The sequence below is a fragment of the Calidris pugnax genome, unplaced genomic scaffold (assembly GCF_001431845.1).
Source record: "Calidris pugnax isolate Ruff unplaced genomic scaffold, ASM143184v1 scaffold171, whole genome shotgun sequence".
Lineage (NCBI taxonomy): Eukaryota > Metazoa > Chordata > Aves > Charadriiformes > Scolopacidae > Calidris > Calidris pugnax.
Window position 1 is genome coordinate 3,902,885 of NW_015091064.1, and position 26,895 is coordinate 3,929,779.

The 26,895-nt window shown below is 42.6% G+C and overlaps 1 long non-coding RNA gene across 1 annotated transcript in view; it reads right to left on the reverse strand.

Moving 5' to 3' along the window:
- Positions 1–26,895, reverse strand: part of LOC106896710 — a 74,817-nt gene that overhangs the window by 17,002 nt on the left and 30,920 nt on the right. Inside the window, exon 2 of the long non-coding RNA XR_001413666.1 lies at positions 4,692–5,860. This is a non-coding gene — a long non-coding RNA (uncharacterized LOC106896710). The remainder of the gene's footprint in view (positions 1–4,691; positions 5,861–26,895) is intronic.

The following is a 26,895-nucleotide window of genomic DNA, read 5'->3' on the forward strand; positions in this document are numbered from 1 at the left end:
CTGCAGAAAAGGACCCAGGGCTCCTGGTGGGTGAAAAGTTGACCATGAGCCAACAATCTTACATCAAAGGTGGCCAACAACATCCCAGGCATTGCCAGCAAGGGATTCTTTCTCTCTAGTGAAGCACTGGTGAGACCGTAGCTCAAGTGCTGTGTCCAGTTCCAGGCTCCCCAGAACGGGAGAGACATGCAGGTACTGGAATAAGTTCATTGAAGGGTCACAAAGATAATTGAGAGAATGGAGCATGTGTCATACAAGGAGAGACTGAGAGAGCTGGTATTGTTTAACTGGAGGAGAGAAGGCTCAGGAGATCTTATCAATACGTGTAAATACCAAAAGCGAAGCAGTAAAAGACAACAGAACCAGCATCTTTTCACCACTGCCCAGAAAGGACAAGTGGCAACGGGCACAAATTGAAAGACAGGAAACACGGAGTCTTCAGCCTTGGACATCCCTGAAACCCAATTGGATCCAGTCCTGGGCAACCTGCTGTAGCTGACCTGTCTTTGAACTGGGTGGGGCCTGAACTAGACAATCTGATGAGGTCCCTTCATGCTTCAACTATTACTATTCTGTGATTCTATCAAATTAGGGTAGCCAGAAAGGTTTGAGATAAATTCCATCATTTACAAGTGGAGCATAAGAGCATAAGAAACAAGGTAGAGCTTCAAGGTACGTTGCTGCCCAGGAGTTCCTATTCAAGAAATCAGAATTTGTACATATCAGGAGTGAAATACCCATAAACAGACAAATGCTTGCAGGAGAGACTTCAACAGTTCCCTTTGGCAATCTATGCTAAATTGCTAATACAATCCTCCAGATTGGAATTTCCAATAGTAGAGAGACCTTTGACTGAAAAAGTAATTTAAAATCCTTTTCAATTTCTGTTGAAATCTGTTAATTCAAGGAACCTGCTGGGAAACCGCATGATTCAACCATGCACAGACTTGTATTTTTAATGTGTGTTTGAAGAACTCAATTAAACTTCCAACTCTAAGAAATGGCAAGTGTTGTTTTTTATCTGTATGTGCAACAATGTCACTAAATAAAGGGGGAATGGCATAAAGATGCTTCTCTCCACCCTTTTACTGAGTCTTTGTTAAGTAGCTCACACACACTTTCTGGCTTTTGGAATTGTCTGGGCTGATGCCATGTTTTGGATTGTGCTATGGGTCGTACTTGGGTAAATCACTCCTTTTCCCACAGTTTATTCCTGGCTGTGGTTAGTTCTCCTCCCTTTTGTCCTTTCTTTTGGTGTCCTTTATTTTCCCTCCCATCTCCTGGTGGGGCATGCCACATACCTGGGGGCACAACACACTTAAGCTTCAGGTTCTCCCTTGGATGAGAGGTTCTCCAGCCGTTCTTCAACTAAGCAGACGTTTCCCTTGGATCCATGTTGTCAGCTGTGTGGGCCTTACCAGAGATTCAACAACTTCCTTTTTCTTTAACGAGAGGCTTCAATAGTCTCTTTTTGGCCACTGTACAATTAGTCTGTCCAGAACAACTGCAAAGGCTTTCCCTTTTCTCTTCAGTAACAGATGGGTTCTTGCGTGTTTGGGAAAGAAGATAAAGGCTGCACTTGGATTTCTCAGTCGTCTCCATCCTTGACGACCTCTTTCTTTAAACTGTGTTAAGGAAGAGGACTAGCAGGGTCTCCAGCATGATGGCTCTACATAAACAAATAAAAAGACATGTTTCTGCTCTAGAATTTTACTGTAAAAAGAGAGAAATTCCATGAAAATCAGTTAAATCATTGAGGGTTGACAGTAGCACGTAAGTTTAACAGGGATAAAGCCACATCACATAAGATAAATATGTATTGCAAAGATTGAACTGATGAATACTTCCTATCTCATGGATAAAATTCCACCCTTAGATCCTAAAAAAATGCCAACATTTCATATATTAAATCTTGCAGCACTATAGAATAGAAGTATATGTATGTGTTTTATGGCTGACATGAAAAAGCCTGTTGACAGATGTACTCGTGTTGAAGGGATTACAAGGTCTGTGCTGTTTAATTGCATCATTCTCCCACTTGTTCATGTCCATACTTGCATTTATCCTCTAAGTTGGGAAGTGCAAAGTTCTTTTTTATTATTTTTTTTATCCCACGCTGCTTTCTGAAACTTTGGTGAGGTCATAATACCCCTGTGCAGGCTGGGCTGCCTGGAACTGCATTATTGGGCTGTATCATCCTGGGAGGAGCATTGCGGGTTTCCTACAGGACCCAATAAATCAACCTTTTCCTTTTGGGAAATTGACTTGTGTTTCTTTATTAGCCTAAAGCTAGAGGCTATTTTAATCATCCAGAGTCTGTACTTACTGATATAGACTTGGACTTTCACTCTTCCTGCTGAGGAGAAAAAAAAATGTAAAAAAAGAAAAAGCATTAATCTTCTTTACGTCTACAAATCATGTTTTCTTTTTGGGGGACAGCTCACAGACATGTTGTACAGAGACATTACAGTGCTAAGGAGGAGGTGGAGCAGGAAGGAAGTGGTACAGATGTGGAAGATCTAATAGATGGCTCCAGAGTGGGCCTTTCAGAGCAGGCTGGCTATCATTGGCTACATTGCTCTTATCTCTCCCAGCAGACACAACAATACCAGGGATCCTGGAAACTCTGCCTGAGGAACCTGCCTCACATCTCCAGTGTCTCAGCCAAGAAATGGTAGAGATTGGCTACCCTGGACTGGTTTTGGCAAGTCAACTATTAGACTCAATAGATAAACCTTGTTATCAGGAACACACCTGAAATATTAGCTAGTTTTTAGAATGTTCTAATTGTAGGATACAAACGTCCACTTGATTGCACCATTTGAAGGAGCCAAGTCAATCTCAAAAAGCAGTATTCCTTTGTCCTGCAGGATGAGGAGACTGCTGGGGAACATTCATAAACACAAATTTGGATGAAGGCTCCACTTCACCATGTTCTGAAACAAGTGAGCACCCACGTCCTTGGAGAGCTGAAGCCTACTGCCACAAATACAGGTCTCTGTCACCGTTTGGGGGGAACTGAACCTGTTACCTTCTGAGATGGTCTGAAAGCAACCTCACACAGAAGGGACATGCAGAACATTTTGTTCTTCGTTGCTCAAAGGTAGTAGAGTTCCACAGTCATAAAGCAGTCACGTAAGCAATGTTGATCTAGGCCAAGAGAGGCTAGTGAAATTAATGTTGAACATGTTTACTTCCCTGCTTGTTACAGGTACTTAGTAAGTAATTGCCTGCAACCATGTACAGAGTTACGTTGCAAAATACCTTACTAGATGTTGCCCTCATTTCTTGCAGGCTGTGTGGTCTATATTTACTTAAGCTTCTAGTGTCTGGGGCAGTTCTTCTGCCCGGGGTGTTTTGTCACAGATTAATTTTTGGACTTTCTTAGGCAAGCATTTAATTACTGTGGGGAACAATATGACATGTTTAAACAGAGAACCGTACTAAATTCACAAAGCGCACAAGAAAGTATTTAAGGAGCCCGTCAGATTGCTAAGAAAAGGTAAATGTACTTTTTAACTGTGGGAATGTATGCAAACAAGCCAAAATTCAGTTTTTGAAATGCTAGGGCTGGGGCTTTGTTGTGATTTCTTCTGCATTTGAGGGTTTTCTTTTCCCCTCCCATATTCTTAATTTGGCATTGACTAAAGAGGTTGCCCGAGCACTCTGTGAGGTCACACAAGCATCTCATAAAATGCTCATCTTTGCCTTTTTTGTTCTATGGGAACCACCAGACAAAAGATTCAGAGGAGTTTGGGATGCCTGCCTTCCAACCCGAGGGGAACTTGTGATCCATGTGTCCTTGTGTCTGTCGGAGCTGCTTCTCAGAGCCCTGGCAAAAGTGTGAGTGCTGGGACTTGCACATACTCCTGTTCCTGCATGAGTGTTCATGGACCTTCAGCACTGAACCAACGCTCAAAGGGTTTCTGGTCTACCTCTACCAAAGACTTTCTCTTTCAAGAACCCTGCCAGGGCTGGGGTTCCCACATGCCTGCCATAACTTCTGTGATGTTTTGCCTCTCAATTTGAGCACCGAGGTGCATTTTCTCCTGGCCTGACGCTACAGTGACCATGTGCTCCTGCTCTTCTCTGTCTACAAGGGGAAAAAACAGTCCCTTTAGTATTTTTTTTCAGATAGAAAGGCATGGATTTTCAGTGTGAGAATTAATTACTTCTACGTTCCAGGTTCGCAGTTTGCAGATTTAATTTTATTTTGTGCCATTTCACCTTTGAGCTCAGCAGTCCTCAGAGGTTTGTGGTAAAATGCATCAAGGCGACGACAGGCCATATTGCAAGAAGGTGGTTTTTATTTGTTGCTTTGTTTAAATTACTTTTACAAGCTTACTGACTTCCAATGGAGAGTGATTTGCCTCTCAGCATTAATGTGGCTAAACAGATAATTAGAGCCTCAGCCTTGGGCCTGTTTGACCTTCTTAGAGCCCGGGCAACCCACTGGGGATATAAATATCTTAGAGATCCCTGGATGGGGAAAATAAGAACTTTCTGAGACCAGGACGCCCTGAGTGTTCTCCTCAGGCTGTGCAAAGTGTTTTAAAAGCCTTGTGAACACTTTATAGGTAAGTAAAATGAGAAATATTCTCAACTATGGGAACTTGAACACAAATTCCACTATAAATTGACTAAACTCATTGGCTAAAATGCCTTCTCCCTTAAAGATTGTCAACGGTGACCTGTCTTTGAACTGGGTGGGGCCTGAACTAGACAATCTGATGAGGTCCCTTCATGCTTCAACTATTACTATTCTGTGGTTCTATCAAATTAGGGTAGCCAGAAAGGTTTGAGATAAATTCCATCATTTACAAGTGGAGCGTAAGAGCATAAGAAATGAGGTAGAGCTTCGAGGTACGTTGCTGGCCAGGAGTTCCTATTCAAGAAATCAGAATTTGTACATATCAGGAGTGAAATACCCATAAACAGACAAATGCTTGCAGAAGAGACTTCAACAGTTCCCTTTGGCAATCTATGCTAAATTGCTAATACAATCCTCCAGATTGGAATTTCCAATAGTAGAGAGACCTTTGACTGAAAAAGTAATTTAAAATCCTTTTCAATTTCTGTTGAAATCTGTTAATTCAAGGAACCTGCTGGGAAACCGCATGATTCAACCACGCACAGACTTGTATTTTTAATGTGTGTTTGAAGAACTCGATTAAACTTCCAACTCTAAGAAATGGCAAGTGTTGGCTTTTATCTGTATGTGCAACAATGTCACTAAATAAAGGGGGAATGGCATAAAGATGCTTCTCTCCACCCTTTTACTGAGTCTTTGTTAAGTAGCTCTCACACACTTTCTGGCTTTTGGAATTGTCTGGGCTGATGCCGTGTTTTGGATTGTGCTATGGGTCGTACTTGGGTAAATCACTCCTTTTCCCACAGTTTATTCCTGGCTGTGGTTAGTTCTCCTCCCTTTTATCCTTTCTTTTGGTGTCCTTTATTTTCCCTCCCATCTCCTGGTGGGGCATGCCACATACCTGGGGGCACAACACACTTAAGCTTCAGGTTCTCCCTTGGATGAGAGGTTCTCCAGCCGTTCTTCAACTAAGCAGACGTTTCCCTTGGATCCATGTTGTCAGCTGTGTGGGCCTTACCAGAGATTCAACAACTTCCTTTTTCTTTAACGAGAGGCTTCAATAGTCTCTTTTTGGCCACTGTACAATTAGTCTGTCCAGAACAACTGCAAAGGCTTTCCCTTTTCTCTTCAGTAACAGATGGGTTCTTGCGTGTTTGGGAAAGAAGATAAAGGCTGCACTTGGATTTCTCAGTCGTCTCCATCCTTGACGACCTCTTTCTTTAAACTGTGTTAAGGAAGAGGACTAGCAGGGTCTCCAGCATGATGGCTCTACATAAACAAATAAAAAGACATGTTTCTGCTCTAGAATTTTACTGTAAAAAGAGAGAAATTCCATGAAAATCAGTTAAATCATTGAGGGTTGACAGTAGCACGTAAGTTTAACAGGGATAAAGCCACATCACATAAGATAAATATGTATTGCAAAGATTGAACTGATGAATACTTCCTATCTCATGGATAAAATTCCACCCTTAGATCCTAAAAAAATGCCAACATTTCATATATTAAATCTTGCAGCACTATAGAATAGAAGTATATGTATGTGTTTTATGGCTGACATGAAAAAGCCTGTTGACAGATGTACTCGTGTTGAAGGGATTACAAGGTCTGTGCTGTTTAATTGCATCATTCTCCCACTTGTTCATGTCCATACTTGCATTTATCCTCTAAGTTGGGAAGTGCAAAGTTCTTTTTTATTATTTTTTTTATCCCACGCTGCTTTCTGAAACTTTGGTGAGGTCATAATACCCCTGTGCAGGCTGGGCTGCCTGGAACTGCATTATTGGGCTGTATCATCCTGGGAGGAGCATTGCGGGTTTCCTACAGGACCCAATAAATCAACCTTTTCCTTTTGGGAAATTGACTTGTGTTTCTTTATTAGCCTAAAGCTAGAGGCTATTTTAATCATCCAGAGTCTGTACTTACTGATATAGACTTGGACTTTCACTCTTCCTGCTGAGGAGAAAAAAAAATGTAAAAAAAGAAAAAGCATTAATCTTCTTTACGTCTACAAATCATGTTTTCTTTTTGGGGGACAGCTCACAGACATGTTGTACAGAGACATTACAGTGCTAAGGAGGAGGTGGAGCAGGAAGGAAGTGGTACAGATGTGGAAGATCTAATAGATGGCTCCAGAGTGGGCCTTTCAGAGCAGGCTGGCTATCATTGGCTACATTGCTCTTATCTCTCCCAGCAGACACAACAATACCAGGGATCCTGGAAACTCTGCCTGAGGAACCTGCCTCACATCTCCAGTGTCTCAGCCAAGAAATGGTAGAGATTGGCTACCCTGGACTGGTTTTGGCAAGTCAACTATTAGACTCAATAGATAAACCTTGTTATCAGGAACACACCTGAAATATTAGCTAGTTTTTAGAATGTTCTAATTGTAGGATACAAACGTCCACTTGATTGCACCATTTGAAGGAGCCAAGTCAATCTCAAAAAGCAGTATTCCTTTGTCCTGCAGGATGAGGAGACTGCTGGGGAACATTCATAAACACAAATTTGGATGAAGGCTCCACTTCACCATGTTCTGAAACAAGTGAGCACCCACGTCCTTGGAGAGCTGAAGCCTACTGCCACAAATACAGGTCTCTGTCACCGTTTGGGGGGAACTGAACCTGTTACCTTCTGAGATGGTCTGAAAGCAACCTCACACAGAAGGGACATGCAGAACATTTTGTTCATTGTTGCTCAAAGGTAGTAGAGTTCCACAGTCATAAAGCAGTCACGTAAGCAATGTTGATCTAGGCCAAGAGAGGCTAGTGAAATTAATGTTGAACATGTTTACTTCCCTGCTTGTTACAGGTACTTAGTAAGTAATTGCCTGCAACCATGTACAGAGTTACGTTGCAAAATACCTTACTAGATGTTGCCCTCATTTCTTGCAGGCTGTGTGGTCTATATTTACTTAAGCTTCTAGTGTCTGGGGCAGTTCTTCTGCCTGGGGTGTTTTGTCACAGATTAATTTTTGGACTTTCTTAGGCAAGCATTTAATTACTGTGGGGAACAATATGACATGTTTAAACAGAGAACCGTACTAAATTCACAAAGCGCACAAGAAAGTATTTAAGGAGCCCGTCAGATTGCTAAGAAAAGGTAAATGTACTTTTTAACTGTGGGAATGTATGCAAACAAGCCAAAATTCAGTTTTTGAAATGCTAGGGCTGGGGCTTTGTTGTGATTTCTTCTGCATTTGAGGGTTTTCTTTTCCCCTCCCATATTCTTAATTTGGCATTGACTAAAGAGGTTGCCCGAGCACTCTGTGAGGTCACACAAGCATCTCATAAAATGCTCATCTTTGCCTTTTTTGTTCTATGGGAACCACCAGACAAAAGATTCAGAGGAGTTTGGGATGCCTGCCTTCCAACCCGAGGGGAACTTGTGATCCATGTGTCCTTGTGTCTGTCGGAGCTGCTTCTCAGAGCCCTGGCAAAAGTGTGAGCGCTGGGACTTGCACATACTCCTGTTCCTGCATGAGTGTTCATGGACCTTCAGCACTGAACCAACGCTCAAAGGGTTTCTGGTCTACCTCTACCAAAGACTTTCTCTTTCAAGAACCCTGCCAGGGCTGGGGTTCCCACATGCCTGCCATAACTTCTGTGATGTTTTGCCTCTCAATTTGAGCACCGAGGTGCATTTTCTCCTGGCCTGACGCTACAGTGACCATGTGCTCCTGCTCTTCTCTGTCTACAAGGGGAAAAAACAGTCCCTTTAGTATTTATTTTCAGATAGAAAGGCACGCATTTTCAGTGTGAGAATTAATTACTTCTATGTTACAGGTTTGCAGTTTGCAGATTTAATTTTATTTTGTGCCATTTCACCTTTGAGCTCAGCAGTCCTCAGAGGTTTGTGGTAAAATGCATCAAGGCGACGACAGGCCATATTGCAAGAAGGTGGTTTTTATTTGTTGCTTTGTTTAAATTACTTTTACAAGCTTACTGACTTCCAATGGAGAGTGATTTGCCTCTCAGCATTAATGTGGCTAAACAGATAATTAGAGCCTCAGCCTTGGGCCTGTTTGACCTTCTTAGAGCCCGGGCAACCCACTGGGGATATAAATATCTTAGAGATCCCTGGATGGGGAAAATAAGAACTTTCTGAGGCCAGGACGCCCTGAGTGTTCTCCTCAGGCTGTGCAAAGTGTTTTAAAAGCCTTGTGAACACTTTATAGGTAAGTAAAATGAGAAATATTCTCAACTATGGGAACTTGAACACAAATTCCACTATAAATTGACTAAACTCATTGGCTAAAATGCCTTCTCCCTTAAAGATTGTCAACGGTTACTTTAGATCTGGATCTGAAAGAGCGCTGAACTAAAGAAACTGCTTTTTGACTGATACCTGTCAGCCAGCCTTCCCCCAAGGACAGCTCAGCTGCCACAGCAGAGGGAGAGTGAGAGGTTTGCAGTTTATCATCAGCAGGGTCTCCCGTGGTGTAGCTCCACAGATGTGACTCCTCAAAGGAACCCTTGCCAAAAAGCTTCGGCTGCTGCTCCCACCTAAGCCCGACCAGCAGTGCAGACCTCTGGTGACTTTTAAACGGTTACTTTAGATCTGGATCTGAAAGAGCGCTGAACTGAAGAAACTGCTTTTTGACTGATACCTGTCAGCCAGCCTTCCCCCAAGGACAGCTCAGCTGCCACAGCAGAGGGAGAGTGAGAGGTTTGCAGTTTATCATCAGCAGGGTCTCCCGTGGTGTAGCTCTACAGTTGTGACTCCTCAAAGGAACCCTTCCCAAAAAGCTTTGGCTGCTGCTCTGCCTGGGACGGCTCCCACCTAAACCTGACCAGCAGTGCAGACCTCTGGTGACTTTTACCATTAACAAATGCCACCCACTAAAGCAGCCTCACAACTGAAAAGCTAAATTACAACTTAACTTTGCTTTTTCCTTAGACTAATTCACAAGTGCTATGCTTAAGCAGACAACGGTGATTGTTATTATGATTGGGGAAGTACAGGTTGCAGCATTTCCCACACACCACAAACCATCTTCACTTAGGGGACAACCCTCTGCTAAAACTGATATCATTGGTGTAATTGAACCAAGAGAAGGAAGTTGAAGGGGATGGTTGACTTCACAGTTCTTAAAACTGATGTCATTAGTGTAATTGAACCAAGAGAAAGTTGAAGGGGATGGTTGACTTCACAGTTCTGCAGGGCTGGAGCTGTTGCGTGACATTGGGTCGGGTTGTTGAGACAGTGTTGGAGAAGCTGCTCTGCTGTGCTCATGGGTTCTGAAACAGCAGATCCATTAAAGGTATTTCAGTGTGAAGAAATTGGCCAAAAAGTATTCAAAATGGTTTCTTCTGGGGCAAAACCACCAAACTAGATAGTTGCTTTTGCAGATCACCGTACCACGCCTGGCTGGAGGCAGCAGCCAAACCAAGTAACGCAGCACAGGCTGTCAGCTGCTTCTGAAAGCTGTTTCCATGTGAGCTGACCACACTTGTGTAGAGGTGCTGTGGCCATGACAAAACCAGCTATTTTTTTGTTTGCTATTAGAATATTTATGCACATAATTGCATATTTTAAAATATTTTAGCTTTTGTGCAGCTGTGAGATGTGTTTCATTACATTGTACTTTTAAAAAAACCCAACACTATGGCAATTGGAGGTGATGTAATTGCTCAGTTTACGTATATAAAAATACCTCTGGTTGGCGATCATCCAGGCGAGTAGCAGGCATAAACCTATTCCTTGATTTCTTCCACAGGTCAAACCCTGTCAGTCTGTGAGGAGGAGAGAATCCTTTCTCCCAGCAAAGGCTCCACGTAGGTGTCTATCCAGAAATCTCCCCGTTACAGAGGAATTTTCCTCAAACAGTACCAGAGGTGTAAATCAGTGCCTACTGCTCACTTTTTTGGGGGTCGCATTCGGAGCACAAAAGGATCTCTTCTGGTGCACCAGGTCCCCTGGTAATTCTTCTAGGATCTGGGGAAATTGCTTAAGGAGGTTGCTCCAGATGATGTATTGGGACGTGTGGCCACGGTTGTGTTGTGGTAGCACTTAATGGCATGCCCTTCGACTCTTCTCTCTTTTCTCTCCTCTGAAAAAGGGACTGGTGAAAAAAAAATACATAAGGTTGTGGAAATGTCAGTGGTGAAGGCGATATAAGCACTTTACTGGGCTTTACGTAGCAGAGGCTTGAAGCCAGGGCATGTCCAGGCACGGTTCAGCCCCGTTGCCTTTCAGGAAGCTCGCGTCATGTGTCTGATGCTCTCCTCGGATTGCTATGTGCAACCTCCCTCAAAATGGCATCGCTGCAATCTGCTTCGTGTGCCAGCTGATGTCACAAGGCTCTGCCGGGATCTGACCAGGATTTGATTGCACTCTTCCTACCAACCAGCTGGGTGTCAGGAAGGCGTGTGATTTGGGCTGGCAGCCTGGAGCAGCCCGTGGGAAGGAGAGGCTGAAGGCCAAACACGGTGTTGTCCGATACTGCCGCAGTGAAGCAGTGGGGTGGGGAAGCTTGTCCAAAGGGCAGAAGAGCAGGAGACACCAGGTGTCTGTATCTAATGTGTTTTACTTTATCTTTGCATGGTAGACCAATAATCTGTTATATAGACAACAGTAACAAGCAGTTGTCCTGGGTAGGAAGAGATCTTCACAACTCTAACAGGCCGATGTTGTGTAGAGCAATACAGGGCTGCTACGGTGGTGGAGATGTTAAAAAATGGAGACATGGGGTGGAGCATAGAGGCGTGCAGGGTGGGGTGGGTGGTAAGAGATGGGGCACAGGCTGGCACTGGAGACCCCACAGCCATAAACAGCTCTGTAGTGGTCAGTCAGAAGAACCTGCAGACCTGGAGCTGGGCAAAGATGGTTTTAGGAATAACAAAGAAAACAAAGACATAGTGTCTAATATACATAAATGGGGCCATATATAGTAAATTCAGATGTTACCTGGATCTGCAGACCAGTTAAGAAGGACAAAGGTGTAAGTGTGTGGTAGCAAAGATACATACATGACCCTAAGTAGAAGAAAGATTGCTATTACTGTAACTTTTTCTATATATAAATATCCTACCTGCATTATTATTCTTTGTTTTTCTGTAATAATTAGATATAGACTAATGATTCTTGAATTAAACTGTGAAGTTTCACATTATACTAACAATAAGTTCTTGCCTTAACTTTTGTATATATACACACACACACACACACACACACACATATATATATGTAAGGAAAGTTTCTTTTTTGCCCATAGGCAAGATTTTGAACTTAACAAAACTGACCACACATTTTCTTTATTTGTAGAGCTCTTGCAGTGCCCTGGGGAGAGAGGCACCGTCCTGAGTGGGCTGTTTGTGGAGCAGCCCAGGTGTCTTCTCAAGGTATGGCCAAGAGGGCAACTCAGCCAATGCATGGCAGAGGGGAACCAAGTACCTACATCATCTCGATTCATCCAAGACATGTTTTCAGTATGTGACTACACCCTCCTTTCCCACAGATTTTGAGCTCAAGATTTCTTAATTTAAAATATGATCTAATTATGTGCTTTTGACACTACCATGAAACCATTGTCCTCAGTATTATTTTTTCTCTTCTTTTCAGTGTTCTGAAGTAAACCTCTAGATTGAACACAGGATTACTCAGGAGTTCAGATTTAAATGCTATTTTTTGTTTAAAGATAAACAACAGTAATTACTACTAATTGAATGGGTACAGTTTTTCTTACCCAGCAAGTGCATAGCACTTTACAAGTATTGATGGGAGTCAGTCTTGTAGTGCCAAGAAAACGTAAGTAAGCATAAATTTGGGCACTCAGCGTGAGACAAATCTGGTGATAGATGCATGTAATGAAAGCATGTAATGGTTGATGCTGATTTACTGAGCTCGTTGACTCACTGTGTAACCAAAACCCGGCTGAAGGAGCTGAGGAGTGGCTGTGTAGGACAAGGGGCAAGGACTGTTCAGCCTGGGAGGGTTTGCCAGGGCGGGACACTGTAAACACAAGGCAGAAAGCTTGAATTGATATTGATTTCCTCACTTCATTTCTTTTTTTATGGTTGTCAAATTCCTGAAAGGGACGAGTTACATTGAAAGTGTCATTGAGCAGGTTGGGCTCAGCATCTGTTTGTATTAGAACCGCGTCGGCTTTGAGATGAGAAATTCGAAGAAGAAAGCATAAGAGGAAAGCTGGAGCAGCAAGAATTGCCTCAGCAAAGCCAATCTCTGGCTTTATTTGACAACCACCCCACATATTTCCTTTCATAAGTTAATCAGTCAATTTATAAGCACTGTTACGTTGTTTGCCCTTATAACTCCCATTGGAAAGTTTTTTTCAGAAGCTCGCGAATTTGTTCTAATGTGAGTAAAAATCAACTTGTGTACCTTGATACCCCCCGTGTGCTTTAATTTGAAGAGGATGCTTCACTTCATGTGCTTCCTTAGCTCAAAATTTCCTTTAAAGTCCCATTGTCACTGATGGTCCTGCACTGGGAGCTGCCCTTACGGAGCACCTGCCATTGTTGGTGTTTCCAGTGCTTTAAGTCATCTGTCTGTTGGTTTTTTCACTCATTGCCAGTGCCCTAAAGTAATCAGTGAAAGTAACTTGCTCTAAGTGCAATGATTTTACTACAGGGAATTGCATTTGCTATCACTTTGCTATGTATGTTTAAGGTGTTTTCCTTAATTATTGCATTTGTAGGTGATTTTGAATCAGCCACTCGCTGTGCTGGGTTGGACTGACCGCCCAGAGCCCAGTGTTCACTTGTCCTGCCCCGCATTACAGCATTTGTTTCTTCTCCATTGGCAGTACTCATGGACTCTTAGCAGAAGGAATGGAGATCAGATTAACAAAGCTGTATGCTTCTTCTGCTCACATTAAATAAATCCTGTACATTTTGAGTCATTTCAGTCATTCCATCCATTTTAAGCCATTTTCAAACCACTGTCGGACAGCCAGGGGAACCTACTGCTGAGCTCTGCTATTCTTAAAAAGAAAATGTTGCACTTGCATTTGGAGAAGCTTATTAATTTTGCTTTCTAAGTAAAGCTAAAAATCAAGTATAAAAGGTGATTGAAAAGCAAGCCAAGAGTTTCCAGTGCTACCTGACAGAAACCCCAAGCTGTCACCAGCCAGTGACCAGCTCTATCCCACTAGGCAGCTAAGTCCTACACTTCACAAACTCCAGAGTGTGCCTCATGCAGTTCAGATGCTTTTTAACTATTAACACTATTATCGTCTTCCAATATAACTCCAACACTTGAATGATTTTATTCTAGTATTTATTAAGCAGGAATGCATGTTGTGTAGTAGACAGTTTTTGCCATGCAGCTAAGTGCCCCCTTCTTAGGCTGCTGATACAGTTATGACAAATTGTTCTGGGTAATATGCACTGCAAGCCAGTAATTAATCTAGTAACAAATTGCCTTTAGCTGAAGTCACTAAACTTTGTTGTGGAAAAATAAGAAAAAAATTGCTACAAAGAATTTTCCAAAATATTCAAGAATTTGTACTTGGAAAAATACTGAAAATAAAGAACTGTATGTCAGTTGTGATTTTATCAAGATTTTCTGCCTGAGTGCAATTAAAGATGAAAAGAGGTTTCTTATAGCAAATAATGCAGTCTGTTTATAGGTTTGTTACAGCAGAGGAAAACACTCTGTCCTACACAAGGTTTCTCCCCAGAATGGCAAGGCACCAGCCACTCGTTTGGCCACTTTAAAGTGCCACCACTGCGGGGCACTTTAATAATTAATCTGTTGTGTGAAGCAGAGGTTAAAATCTCCAAAGCTCTTGGCTATACAGTAAAAGCTAATGCCTCCAAGTTTTTATGTTTTAATTCTTTCACCAACTGCTGTTTTCCAGCACATTCTCTCCTAACTGACCAGATGCTGAATCTCCTCTTTGAACATATTGAGGATGAAGCTGTACAACTTTTTTTTTCTTGAGCTTATTAGAAAATGAGGTTATGTTTGTGGAGTAGGTCCAACGTAATAGCTTTAATGAGCACATGAAGTTGGCAGCTCGTAGCATTCATGTTGAGTCCAAAGTTGTTCTGTAGATAAATTTGTTTTAACCTTACATACTGCTGGGATACCATCGGCTGGTGCGATCAAATGTCTGCTGAGAAGCCCTGTTGAGGTAGACATTAAATGACGTTGTTGTAGCTTCAGTTGGTAAATACTCCCTGGTAACTTGGACTGGTTTGAGCACAGACAGCAGGCTTTCCAGAAGCTGCTTTCACGTCCGGCCTGGGGCCTTCTGCATTTTCAACGACATTTGCTGTGTGCAGAGTAAGTGCCGTGAGCCATCCCACTTCCAAGTGTCTGTTGAGTGTCTTACAAAATACCACACACCCTTGCTTCACAGTGCTGCCTGGGAGCACGGTGTGCCAGCAGCCTGCTCACCAGCGCCTTCGGTCAGGGAGAGGTGAACTCTGGTTTGGGGAGAACTGATGGGCAGGTGAAAGCCTCAGCTGCAAAAAAACCCCATATTTGCAACAGTTTTTGTCCTGTGTTCAACAGGGCCTTGCACCATCGTGACAACTGAAGCACTGAGGTTCCATTCAGACGTTCTGAAGAAATTCTGACTTTACCTGGTTTTGGCCAGATTTGTCACTGTTCTGACATGCACTGGAAGTGCTCCAAGGTGAGCAATTGTACTGATGTTTTGACCCAGAATGCTGAGCTCTTTGTGGCTGTTAAAGGAGTGCTGCACCAGCTCTCCCCACCTCAATAAAACCCCCACGGGCAGCTGGCTGGTTTTCCTGATCGGTGTTACAAGTTTCCCTTTGTGTCAAGTAAAAAGACAAATAAAGGATGGGCTGAACAAAGAAGCCTCCAGCTGTGAGTTAAGGCTGTGGCTACTGAGTGATCCTACGAGTGAGTGTTACTGCTTTGTGTGGCTGGGGAGCTCGCCTGGCAGGAACATTGGATTCTTCAGCAGGAGTAGTGTGAACCTCCAATTGTATTACTGTTTTCCAAATAGAGAAAAATAACAAATTTTTGGTGAGAAATGTTGTATAATTTTATGTTCTAGCCCACCACAAAGGTGCTAGGAAGTGCCTGCTCTGTAGAAAGAAAAGTAGATATTCTTTTTAAAACTTGTTTGATTTAGTAACTTGAAAGTCAACCTTTGTTGCATGATCCATTATGGATTAAGAGCCCTCGTTTTGTCTCACACACACAAACAGGTTTGGCCCCGCATCTTCTGTTCTACAAGGACCAGGAAGAGGTAATGAAGGAGTCACTTCTGGAAAGAGCATACCTGGAGCATCTTGTTGATGTCAGTCCTTGGTGCTGGCCAGCCTGCAGTGGCCACTGGCTGAAGGCAATGAATGACGTGGTCAGGAGACAACCAGGAAGTTTGGGTGATAAAAACAATTTTCCCAGCAATAAGCAGAGAGCTGCAGTGACAGACCCGCCCCATGGGTCCTGTTGATGTGGAAGCGGGTGCTGATGGCACCTGATGACTGCTTCTGTTGGTACTTAAGTTCCCTCAAGGTAAATCAGCTGCCAGGGCGGTAATGCTAGAGGTTTGCACCACAGCTTGCCTGTCACCAAACTGGGAAACCCAGACAGAAGGCTTATGATGGGTTGTACTGGAAGATAGACCCAATACTGAGGTGGAAATGATACCCACAGAACCCTGGTAACAGGTTGCGTGGACACACGGGCCCTTTTACCCAAATGAGCAAGAAAGGAAAGAGCTGCTCCTTAGACTATTGGGGATGCTCATGGAATATTCTCTTATTTTGAAAGATTTTCTTTAGTTCATGACACTTGTCAGCTCATGAGGAAAGAGTTTACCCATGTCAGTGGGGCGTTATTTTGAAAAGCTGAATGAGAAATGATGTCTCTTACCACAAAAGATTGACTTTTGCCTTTGCATCATTGTGTGCTCTGGAGAGAAACGCCCGCTATTGTACAACATCGGGGAGAGCAGAGGATTATCTCTGGGAGGGGGGTAAAAGCCAGGTACAGTCTGAACATCTCAGAACTATGCAGGCAAGGAAACAGATCCTCCCACTTGCTGCCCAAAGAAAGCCATGGTGAAGGACTACGCTGCAAGCAAGGAAACGTGCTTGTGTCTCATTTTACTGGGGACAATTGTATGGAGTCCATATTCTGATATGCATAGGTTAAACTGTATTTTAATAACATTTTCCAGAAACACCGTAGCAATAAATTTAAATAAGACAATGCATCTGTCATAGAAATAAAGCTATCAAAGATTGTTATGAAAGACCAATAATCATAAGGAATGGACAAAATAAGATTCTCCTGATCCATCGGTCCTGCAGTTTAGTTAGGCAGAGAGAAATTGTGGTTGTTAACAATGGCTTCTTTCTTGGGGGGGTAGAAGATGGCAGGACAACACTTCAGTCACCTGAACAACCCCTTCTTTTTGTCATTTGGCCATCTGCCAGTTAAGGCCACCACCTCTCTGCTTCAGGTACCATGGCTAAGATGAATTCTGCCCTCACAAAACCTCTGTAGCTTTTAGAAATTTGTCAGGTTCTCTGAGAGAAGTAAAGTGCTTTCCCTCATGATTTTAAGTGCTACAGAAAATCAGAAACTGAAGTTTCAGAAGATAAATAGCCAGGAATATGTGAATTCTTCAAGATCTCAGTGGCCCAATTAAACCATTTTCTTTATGAAGACTCAGCTGATGAAAAACTGAGTATACTAATAAAACTGTGAGTCATCGTGCCTTTCTTATTGATTCTTGTTATCTTTCTGTATCCGAGGCAACAATAAACATGATTTATATGCACCGTGTTTAATTTCCCGTGGTGTTCTAATCTCACGTTGGTGTGGGGAAGAGGCCAATGGAGATGGATGGGGAGCGGCGCGCAAACTGGGAGGCAGGCAGCAAATGCAGCCAGGAACTGGGGGCGCGTCATATTGCAGAGATAAGCTACACTTTCATATCTCTAAAGCTGCTGCCATTTAGAGTATATTAAAAGAAAAGGAAGACGGCCCTGTCTGTACCTACAAAAAATGCCCATTAAATCCCCACGTGCAGATGAATCATAATGAGGTGCTTAATACGTCGGAGCGTTGCCTCCCTCCAGAGCACTGCTGAAGCAGGGACAAGTTTCTGGGAGGATGCCTTCCGTAAAGTCCAAATAACCTCATCTCTATTGGTCCTACCCGCTGCAGCAGTTCTCCTCACCCAGCCATGTGGACCATACGACACACACGGCATCACAGGAACTGCCAGTGTCTTCACGTGCATTTCCTGTGTCGCACGGGTGTTTGATGGATGACACCTGGAAACAGGCCGTAGGCTCCTTGGTGGCACTGTTCACAAAAATTTAATTCAATCTTCTGAATTATAGGCAGACTAGAGGAAAATTACTGCAGGCCATTTTCTGGTTCCTTATTTCCAGGTACATTGTTGGGATTTTTTTGTTTTGAAACAACATTGCAATTGGCTCTGATAATGTCCTCTTCTATGATTGTGTTCCTGTCGAAGCAGTGCTACAGAACTAAATGCTCTTTATTTTTGCACAAGGGACAGTTAGGCCTACAGCTTCTGATGGAGCTGGGACCCTCCTGCCTCCATGTGGAGCTCCGTGTGGAGGCCCGTGATGCAGAGGAGGCTCCACTGCCCACCTGTGAGAATTTGAATGAAGAGGAGATGCCAGAGCAGTGGATTGAAATGGGAATCGGTGCTGAGCACGGCTACCAGGAAAATGCTCCAGAGCGAAAGTGCAAATCCATACTGCCTTCTGTTCCTCCTAACTTCACTTACCACGGCTCAAGAAGCCAAAAGCGTTGATTTAAAAATACGTTGGTCGTGGAGACAGAAAACTTAGAGGCAAAGTAACTGCACTTGTGGAAATGTCCTTTACCTCTGTAGAGAAAGCCTCAGAGAGAAAGAAAAACGCCTTTGCAAGGAGCAGCTATTTGTAAGGCCACGGCAGCCTCTGGAGAGGGACATCCCAGGAAGCCCAGCTTTGTCTCCGGGTGTTGTTTTTGGAATAAGAAAAAGGTCACATTCTGAAGGAACAATAGTTTAAGTCTTTGTGAACAGCCCCTTCTTTATGGTTCATTTTGTGGTCTCACCAGTAAATTATATCACTTTTTCTTCCCGGGAAAGGCAGCCCCACAGTTAGAGAAAAGCCTTTTTGGGTTCTGTTCCTCAGCTCCGCTATCCCTCCCTTCTCCGGCGAACACAGAGATCCTTAACCTACTTTTCTGTTATTCTGAGGCTCAGAGCCTGTGCCTGCTCCCTTTGAGGACAACTGGAAGGCTGCCATTGACTTCAAAAAGAGCATGGGCAGGCTTCTCGTTAGTTAACATTCGCAAAGTGCTGGGAGGTACTTAGGCAACAGATGTTACATAAATGCGATTAATATTGTAACTTTGCTCTCAGTGCTGCAATGCTGCGCTGCAGCTCGCTCAGCGGCACCTTCAGTCACACTTAAGTGCTGTGCCCTTGCAGGATTAGGGTTTAAGTTAAATGCAGATAAAGAATCTTGCCAAATTCAATGAAACTATTCCTCCACATAGATAAAGCTTCTACCTTAGTCTCCTAAGTAAGGAAAACTCTTGTTTGTGTGTTTCTCTTTGAGTGGAAACTCTCTTAGAAGTATGTATTGACACAATTTGTGGTACAACTATAAAACATAGCTGTTTAGATGTCGTATGTTTGAATCATCACAGATGTCCAGGGGACAGCAATATAATCATAGATACAGAAGGCAAATGCTATTTAATACTGATCATTCAACCGTTCATGTTAGCTTTTTCCAGTTAATTGTCAAAATTTAGTTTTATCTTCCAGTGATACAGAATCACAGAATCATCTAGGCTGGAAGAGACCCTCGGCATCATCAAGTCCAACCATCTACCCTACTCTAAAGTTCTCCCCTACACCATATCCCCCAACACCACATCTAAATGGTTCTTAAACACAGCCAGGGAAGGTGACTCAACCCCCTCCCTGGGCAGCCTGTTCCAATGCCCGACCACTCTCTCTGTGAAGAATTGTTTCCTAATGTCCAGTCTAAACCTGCCCCGGGGCAACTTGAAGCCATTACCCCTACATTACATTATGTAGGTTACGAAAATACTTTGGTGTAGTTTTTAAATTCGCATTCCATGAGAACCAAGTTATTTCTTTATCACTTTAGAGGGTTTACATGAATGTTTCAGAATCCATAGGCCTTTTTTGGCTATTTCAAACAGGATTCTTGAAATTAACTTTGGGCAGCATTGCTGAACTCTACCAGCTTGAGGCGACCACAGCCAGAGATTTGAAAAAGAAGTTAATATTCTTGAAAAGAGAGTCAGACGAATGCGAGGCTGTGAAATCCCCTATTGGTACGGGATGGCAGGCGGCGCAGGCAGCAAGAGGGGGATGGCAGGTGCTGCCCGGGGCAGGATCGCTGGCAGAGGGCTGGCAGGAGCAGGCGGATTTCATATAAGTCACAGCTCGTCACGGCAGCGATGGCAACGGGCTGGACACTGCAATCCAGCAGCTGGAAGGGAGTAACAGGCACAAATCCCTGTCCTGTGTAGACATGTCCCCTACATGACGTACGCTTTATGTTGTACAAGCAAAGCCATCATCCATTATGAAAGCTGTAATATGCATTAACTGATTGATTTAATGATGTTCCATGAACCATTGACTTGTTTCCAAAAATTCAATCCTCAAGATAAAATCCAGCATCAAAAGTCTTTTGATTGGTTTTCTAATAAGATGTAAAATTCCCCTTTTGCATCACAACCCTGCAATTCTCCATTACATGCTTTATGCATTTCTCTTGCTCAGAGACTAAAATGAATATTTTATAGTAGCTCCTCTGTGTATTGTACACACTTTGTTGTCATGTGCTGCAAGGATTAATCAATTCGGTTAACCTTAATAAAAATAATGTCATGTAAATTATTAACATGACTGTGTATCTACCATTGCAGATACTAGTTTACTTGGTTGAGATCATAACCAATGGAATTTGCAGAACATCCATGGATAATATACTTGAAGAGCAAAACAATCTTGTAAAAATGAACACAAGTTCAATGACAAAATTAAAATGTAGAGACTACAGAGGAAACCTACCCTGTATTTGAAGGGGAAAACATAACACACCTTATCAAATCAAATATTCAGCACTTGTATTCCCACATTTCTTCCATGTCAAGTACATGAAGAAAGCAGTTTTTGATATCGACAGGTGTTTTACTAACCTTTAACTGATGGAGAGCCTGAGGTACATGGACAGTTAGGGCAGATACTTGCAAGCAGTGCAACTGATCTGAGTTTTTAATTTCTGAGACGCATAATGCGAGACACTTGGAGTGTGATGTGAAGAAGTATTTAGTTCCTTATTCCAGTCATGGCCAAGTAAATGTAGTGCCAGTTCATGCACTTGATACATTCAGTGTGTGAATGCTCTTGAGTCACAGCATCTCCAGAGAAGAGGATGTTCAGCTGTTACTCACTATAGTGCTGCTTTGCAGGCACTCTTAAGATTAGCATTTTCAAGACCACCGCTCCCTACTCTACATGTATAACCTTTCATTCTCTTAAATTATTTGTCAGCATTAAAATGTGGGGTGCTTCTTTGCACTCTGCCTACCAAGGGATACAGATCTTTTCCTAGAAATGTTAGGTTTGCATTCTTAATTCCCATTCTGTCAGCCTTTGTGCTGCACAGGGACATTAAAGCTGGCTCTAAAGGAGCTCACTACACACGTGTTGCTGAACTGCACCATGCTCCCAGCTGTCTCCAGGCTTGACCAGTTCCCTTCGGCCCTGCACCAGCTCTGAAGTGCATTTCTCATCCAGTGCAATGACTGGCGAGGAGCAGATCTGGATGGAGAAGTGACATTTGGCTGCAGTTTGTGGGTCACAACCCCAGAAGTGCTGTTCTGTGGGTTGGCTGAGCTGGCTGAGGCAGAGAGAGGTTGGGAAGCTCCTCGCAAAACCTCATTGCACTGTGTGGACATAATCTTTTTCCTTTCTCTAAAAGTTACAAGCAACTATTTTACATAGTCTTCAAGGTGATTGATCTAATTTTATTTTGACGTATAGCTGCTTAAATAATTTCAATTCTGTAGTGGAGTTAAACCAGCAAACTGAGTAATAAGGATGGGTATTTCCTCCACCCCACCTCCACTCAAATTCAGCCAACTCAATATTTTATGCCTGTAAAAGCTTTACAGTGAAGTTTGGAGAGAAATGTTGTATACAGGTTCCTTGTTAAAAAATTGTTAAGTGATAAGGTCAATGATAGGCAGTGCCTGATATATATAACACACTGAACCCAAAAATCCTTCAGACTGGGCTTCCATTTGGCAGGGAAAAGGCAGGGAAAGCAGTTCCCTCAGTTCTGGATGTCTAGGGAGGGGTTGACTCCATTCTTCCTATGCACATCTAGCCTCTATCATTTGTAGATGTCTATATTCTTTATTCACAAGGCTGGAGAGACCCATTTTGTCACGCAGTATGACCTCCTGCACAAAGTGCCACAGGGCTGCCCAGCATTAGCTGCTGTCTAAATTAGAGCCCAAATATCCTGTCTTGATGTTAAAATCAACAGAAACGAGCAAGGAATTGCAACCAGTGCAGTGCTCTCAGTGTTAAAAAATTGTTCCTTGTTATAGTCAGAATATCTCTAGCATCAGTGTTAGTTACATGTAATGTATTTCTCCCCTGTTATTTTTTAAGGCAGACCCAGTCCTGCCTTAAAGAAGGTACCAATCACAGTCACCCCTTGTGCAGCTCCACTGAAACAAATGGAGTTTGCCTCAGAGACTCTGCTAAATGTAATCTGCTCTTTACAATACTTCTACAATCACATCATCCACCTATTGCATTTTTTCTTCAGTTTTTGAAATAAGACTTGTTCCCAACTAGGTAGCTTCTTTTTCTCTTCAGTGTTTCACACGAGTGGACAATCGTTGACTTGGAAGTGGTGTGCACCACAGAACAAGGTCACTGATTTCATACTTGGAAAAACTACATGGACTTGTCATTTAACAACTTGATTTTTTCTTCAAATGAATATACTCATGAACTGAAGCAAGAAAAGTAGAATATAGGCCAGCACAGAGACAAAACCAGCAGCTTATTGCACAATACAGAAAGCTGTAGATCTGTTCTGTGCTTTCTCTGAACAGTCAGGAAATATTCTGTTATATTTGCTACTCACACCCTTTTAATTGAAAGAGAATCTAATCTAATCAAATAAATATTGTACCAGTGAGAGTCCCTATATCAAGCACAGGAAGTTTTGTGGTCAGACAAGAAACACAAAGAGTTGCCCAGAACTTTATATATATCTGTCATCTAATTAACGTGATAGTTCCAATTTATTAATGAGAATGTCTACCTATACAGACTGTTACTCGTCTTCATTTTAAGAAGGATTTTAAATATATGTAAAGTTCACCCAAATGCTGAATATTCTTTTTCTGCTCCTGCAGCCTTTCTCACTGCCAAACAACAGCTCCAGCTTGTTGAGAGAGTCCCCTGTGCTACGGTGGGCAGAGTCTGATGTGACCACTATGGAAGACAGTAGATCTTGGGGTTTTCTTCTGGGGTTGGACACCTCTCCCACAGGTGAAGTAAATTGTTAGTATCGATGCTCAGGTTTTGTTTCTTTGAGCTCTTAAAACCACTTGACCTGCATCATTCTTGCTCTAGTACTAACTATCTGGTTAATGATGTGCCTACCAAGATTTTTTCATGTGAACCTTTTTTGTTCATTCTTTGCTCATTTCAAACTGAGCTGTGGTCCTGAATAAATCCATTCAGCCATAAGCAAGCTTGGAACAATACTTAGTAAATGTTGGGATTTGTGTGAACATCCATATTCATTTCAAATCATGCCTTGTTTGGCAATCATATGGGTGCACTACTTGTAATTCACCAACAGTCTGTTGTTATTCATCACATCATGCATCTTATTGCTGAATAGTTTACTATTTCATTGTTTATTTTTAACCAGTTCACTGTTAAACAGTTGAGCAAGGACATACATATGTGGACACTGAGAGAAGCCCAACTCTGGGCTGTAAAAAGGAGCCAACATTTCCAATTACGTGGTCAGTTTACTATTTCTGCCCTCTAGCAGAAAGTTAGCATCCAGACTCCAAAATAAGATACTAGCATTTTATTGCTAATGTTGGGCTGGCTATGGATAATAGATTTAAACTGTTATAGCCCTAATGAGTTCACTACAGTAACTTAATTAAGCAATTGAACATGACAGGCAGTGCATTGTAGGGGGATTATTGCATGCCTTTAGTAGAGCATAAAATAAGAAGCAAGAGATTTCAGCTACCAAGAAACCTTTGAAAACAAACCTCCTGTCCACCTTGTTGAAACAAAAGAAACTAATGGAATTTTCAGAAAGCAGAGAGGAAAACAGATGAGTCTTGCATTTAGCAGTCTGAGGATATTTGTCACCACTCAGAAAAATCTGCCCAGAATACTGTGTTTATTTCTCATAACACATTGGATGGTGATTTTTACCCTGGAACCACAAAATGATGCAAGCAATGGTTTAATGTTAGGACCCTTCTCCATGTCCTCTGATCAAGAGAATGAATCATTAAGGAACTGTCCTCAAGGTGTTCTTCTGAGAAGTGAGCAGAGATAGAGACAACCTTCTTTCAGGGAGGTTTGTCTCCTTTTCTGGAGACAACTGCAGAGGCAGTGCAAAGAAATAGTATTACCAATTAGGAGTAGGTGGGATGGAGCCCAGTTTACTTGAGCCAAGCCCTTTTATTATTGTCAGGACTTCGCCAGACCAAAGTGATGATATGAGATGCAGCAGATAAATTTGTACTGACTAAAGACTTGGGTCTAGATCCAGTTAGATAATTCAGAAACGCTCAGATCACTTATTTCACTGAAATTATGAGGAGAGCTGAAATTCTGCCATGTTAATAAAATGAATTTTACCTGCATAAGCCAGGTACTTACCACAAGCACTCTACTGAGAGGGGCTGCCAGCAGAGTTGTACTGGGAATGCCTTCCAAGTTAAGCTTTATCTTCAGGCTTTCTTACCTAAATGTACTATGTCAGAAAAGGAATTGAAAAGATTAGGCCAGTCAGAGCCAAATCAGGAGATATGAAGCTACTCTCCTTTTTAGAGTTTCTGAGATTAGTATGCTGCAGACTGCAAGGCGAAATAATAAAGATTTTTATTAAATCTGTTTCAGTCTGGAGCAATGAAACAAAGAATAACGTGGAGGGTACTGTGCTTCAGCCTGTGTTTGCAAAAGGGTCTGGCTTTCTTTTGATCCCTGCTTTTCTTCTTGAGCTCTACTACGAGGTCTTGCTGGGCTATATTCAGTTCTCAGTATCTGAAGGGCACTGATTTGTCCCTGTTGGATACCTGATCAGTGACGAGTGCAGGCAGCAGTTAGATACCAACATATTCATTTAACACGGGCTTTTTTATTGTATTGCTATTGTACCGTATTTAGAAGGCTATTCAAAAATGATGAACTTCATCTTTGGCTTTCTCCCCACATAATCCTTGGACTTACCACTGGCATCAAATATATCAAATATCACCCTCCCGCCTTATATCTGATGTCAGAGATAAATCGTGTCTTCACAGAAGCATGTGCTGTCCATTGAAGAACAGCAGATCAAAAGATGCTGCTGCTCAACCTATCCTGGAGTTAGCAAGTGGTCAAAATGAGGAAGATGCTGTTTCTGCTTAGTTCACTGACACTTGAACAACTACTGAGTTGAGTCCCTGCTTGTGAAGGAGAGAGCTGTGAAAGTGCCTGATGCTCTTCTCATCCCAGTCCTCGCCTAAATGCCACGGAGGCATTTCTGCCACTCTGGCACCAGAGCGAGGAATGACATTCCCTTTGTTTCCCTTTCCTGTTATCTCTCTGCTGTGCTCTCTTCCTTGAGCTGAGGATAATCACATTAGGAACACACTGTGCTTTCTATGTTTAGATCTGTAATTAGTTTACTCAATAGGGTAAGTGTAATTATCCTCATTTTGAACCATCATAAGAAGATGAAACAATTTGCTCAACATCTCACCCCAAATCATTTATATATATGCTTTTATATCTCTGAAAATCCTACTAATGTGTTCCTTTTAGTAATATATTGTTGCAAACTAGTTCCACGTGCTGACTGTGCCCCACATCTCACTTTCAAGCATTTATCTCCAAGCAAACTCCATACTGGACTTCTGCCCCCCTGGCACCAGGAACTCGCCGCAGAGGCCGAGAGGCGCAGCCCCACAGCGAGAGCAGCACAGCAATATCTGCTCCCCAGGGCACTGCATCTGCTGGAAGGGAACAATGAAAACTTCCAGATTTTCCCTGTTTACACTGATAATCCAGGGGGGAGAAAACCCCAAAGACGTATGTTGACATTTAATTTCTCCCAGTCAGTTATTTGTAAGCACACCACTCCTCAGAGCAAATATAAAGTGATGCATATAGAGGTTAAGCAATTTTAAAAAGACAGACTGTGGCTGGTGAATCCCAACCCAGTGACCGCTCTCTGTTATAATGAAGGAGTGAAAAGTTGCACTCAATAAGCCACAGTTATTCAGAAAGCTCATGTTTCTTTTTTTGTCAGCTCTGTTTTATTTGATTTTTTTTTTTTTAAAGAAGAGAAAGTTTAAAGGAACCTAGAAAAAAGTTTTTTGGCAATTCCCTGAGCAGTGGCACATGTATTCTGTTCAGTGTGGCCATTGTGTTGGAGCGTATAAAACCTCAGCTTTCATTTGTCCAGACTGACTTTTAAGAAGCCTTTTCACCAGTGCATACAATTTGGTCTGTGTGTCCTCTTTTGTAGCTGTTATAAGCCCACGGGGTGGGCTATAAAACCCAAGCCTCCTTATCTGGTGCCAACTGGCATCTGTTACCACTCTCTCCTTATCTGCTACCTCTGTCAGTGCCCAGTGTTAAATGAGGCCAGGCCACGCCAGCGTCGGGATTAGACCTAATGCACTGAGTTCTGTCTGCCCTGTTTATTTTTACCAACTTATTTAGGTTTCCAGTCTGGGCATCCAAGCTCCAGAAATGCTGGTGTTTCAATAAGCAGTAAATCCACACAGATGGGAAGCCTGGCTATTTTCTCTCGTGTTTGTCTGGGTGTTCTTAGGGAGCATGAAGGAGATGCAAAAATCCTACAGCACAGGAAGCTTTGCCAAGGCTTCTTCCATGCCATTGCCATGTGTGTGTCCAGGGGCTAGGGGAGCCAGGGGACACAAGGAAGGACAGTTGCCCGCCTGTGACGGGAGGCACCTGGAGCAGATTCAGCCACTGCTCTGCAGCTATTGACTAGAGAATTGTACTCCTACTATTTCCTAAACTAGCTATATCCTTATTAGATACC